The sequence below is a fragment of the Papaver somniferum genome, chromosome 2 (genome assembly GCF_003573695.1).
Source record: "Papaver somniferum cultivar HN1 chromosome 2, ASM357369v1, whole genome shotgun sequence".
NCBI lineage: Eukaryota > Viridiplantae > Streptophyta > Magnoliopsida > Ranunculales > Papaveraceae > Papaver > Papaver somniferum.
In genome coordinates this window covers 6,581,900-6,584,400 of record NC_039359.1, presented here as the reverse complement: position 1 = coordinate 6,584,400, position 2,501 = coordinate 6,581,900, and the positions used below count along the sequence as shown (strand labels likewise).

Sequence of the window (2,501 nt, the reverse complement as noted above, 5' to 3'; positions counted from 1 at the left end):
TTTTGTATCAAGACTTCGTTTAGGAAGAAGAAAATTTTGTTTAGAAGAATTTTATAAGAAGAGATAGTAGTGGTGTGAGTGAAAATAAATTCAGATGAAGGAATTTATAGGTTTAAAAATTATAGGAATATATATAGAAGTAGGCATGTTTTGGACTCTCGTTTTTATTTCGAGGCCTCTTTTTCTATTTCTTACAAATCTAAGCCTACTAAACGGATCCCATCCATTTTTGTTATCTCGGTCAATTTATCGCGTTGACTGGTCAACATCTCTTCAACATCTCGTAAGTGATATCTCATGGTATGCAGAGATTACAATTATGCCCTTAAATACGTGTGTAGATAACATAGTAAATATCTCCCCACGTGTGTGGTTATGCGTCACTAATCAAAGATCTGGATGTGTAGTAGAAATATGAACGGCTATGATGGATAGGCCAAATGAATTGTCGCTCCACGTGGGAATGGTTAGAAAGGGAGATAATATTTTCTCATTCTTCCGTTCTGTTTCTTCATGTACTCTCTGCTTCTTCTAAATCAAGGATTTCCTCATCAGAAATCGAGAGATAAGCTATGGGTTTTTCTGCAATCAAGATTAATCGTGATTATTTACCAGAGATTGAAGATTTAGTCGTGGTTTTGATGGCAAGAAGAAAAAGACATCATTTTGCAGATGAAAGGTAAATCGTGAATAACCCACTATTGATTTTGATTCGTATGGTGGTTAATGATTGCAAGCATGTTAAATGGATTGGGTTTTTTTTGTAGGGTTTTTTGTGATGATAGTTTCTAGGGTTTTTTGTGATGATAGTTTCTAGAGTTTGTCTGTAAATAAAATTGTTCATGTTTTTTTCTAGGGTTTTCTGTGATGGGTTTTAATCCAATTTCATTGTTGATTTATGGTGCTAATTATCGAGATTTGAGAGGAATTAGATGGCTGAAGTACTCATGAGTGGGTTTAATATTATCAGAATGGTGTTGGTTTTGGTGGTTGTAGTGCAAATCTTGGGGGTTTTGGTATCTGATAGCAATAAACAGCAACAAGGTGTCAAGGCCGAGAAACATCAGTTGAGTTAATGATTTGTATCAAGGTATTATCATGGGTTTTGCGTTCTCAGAGTGGTTTGGTTGAATGGTGGTTGAACGGTGGTTGTATGGGTGGTCTGCAGTCGCCATGTCCGTGTATACATAGAAGAAGAATGAATCTCAAATGCAATATGGGGCTAATGAAAATGATTGCAAGAGAGGGTGGCTGTGTGGATAATGCTTCAGAGGTTCAAAGAAATGATAGGACATAAAAACTTCAGTGTAGGTACTGGATGTTAACATGATTACAGATTATGCTTATTGAAGGTGTTACAAGGCTTGTGAACAGATGGGTGTTGATGACGCATGAGACAGTGGAGATGGATCTGTTTACAAGAGTGATTGGTTCTTAATGTAAAGTGTTGAACAACGAGGTATTAGCTCCATGAGCTCTGCAACTGAATAAGAGTTATGGATATACAGGGAAGACGAACAGGTGATGCTTCCATTGTTGTATGGCTGTGAATTGAGAGGTGTTGTGGAAATTAATGGAAGAAGTTGTTCAAAACAAGTGATGTTGTCATTGTTATATGGCTGTGAATCGACAGGCGTTGTGGCAATTAGTGGAAGAAGGTGTTCATATGGACAGAAACTGAGATGTTCACGGAGAATGGAAAGTGGTCGGTGGCAGAGTCTTAACTATGAACTGGAGTATGACCAATCCTAGTCCTTCGGTTTTCTGTGGTTAGATCTGTTACACGTGTACTCTATAAACAAGATCTTGGCCATTCACTTTGTAATGAAATTTTTGTCGTTGATCTTAGATGGCTAGTTTGAGGGACTAAAACGTCTTTTAAGCTGGGAAAATATGATTAGGTGGCAAATAACGGTTGCTAATTTTCCATCCACCATTTTTGTTCAAAACTTGACTAGATTTGTAAGAAATAAAAAAAAGTGGCATAATTTTGTAACCATAAAAAAAACAGGCCTAGATCTGTAAAAAGCCTAAAATGATACTTGTTGGGAAAAAAACCGTTGGGTATTTAACCATTGGCGTTTTTGCTTCTCACACCCGCGGTTGTAGATTAAACACCGCGTGTAATCTTCACGCGCCGGCGTATGTTCTTCGTCCCGGCGCTTGATTTATTTGGCCATTGTCATAAGAATTGCCCTATGTTTTATTTGGCCATTGCCATAGGAATTGCATAATACTCTAAAAACAGGTATACAAAGTGATATGCTTGAGTAAGTTGGATCTCCACAGAATGACATTTTTGGATGTTAAACAGTCTTTTTACCGTGTTTGAACTCCGTTGGAACATTTATCTATGTTTTCTAGGAGACTTTTTCTCTGGGAGACTTGGGAAGGTTAAGCAATCAAGAAGCAAATTTTCGCACGACACTAGCCACACACTAGAGCGGCTGTGGACTTTGATGCCAAGAGTTTTTTTTGGTCCAAATCACCAGCATCATAAG

General features: G+C 37.5%; 1 long non-coding RNA gene across 1 annotated transcript; it reads left to right on the top strand.

Annotated features, from left to right (window-relative positions):
* Positions 1-465: 465 nt before the first annotated feature.
* Positions 466-1,848, top strand: LOC113346770. The gene is made up of 2 exons (XR_003358615.1): positions 466-679; positions 857-1,848. It is a non-coding gene; the product is annotated as an uncharacterized LOC113346770 (long non-coding RNA).
* The last annotated feature ends 653 nt before the right edge of the window (positions 1,849-2,501 follow it).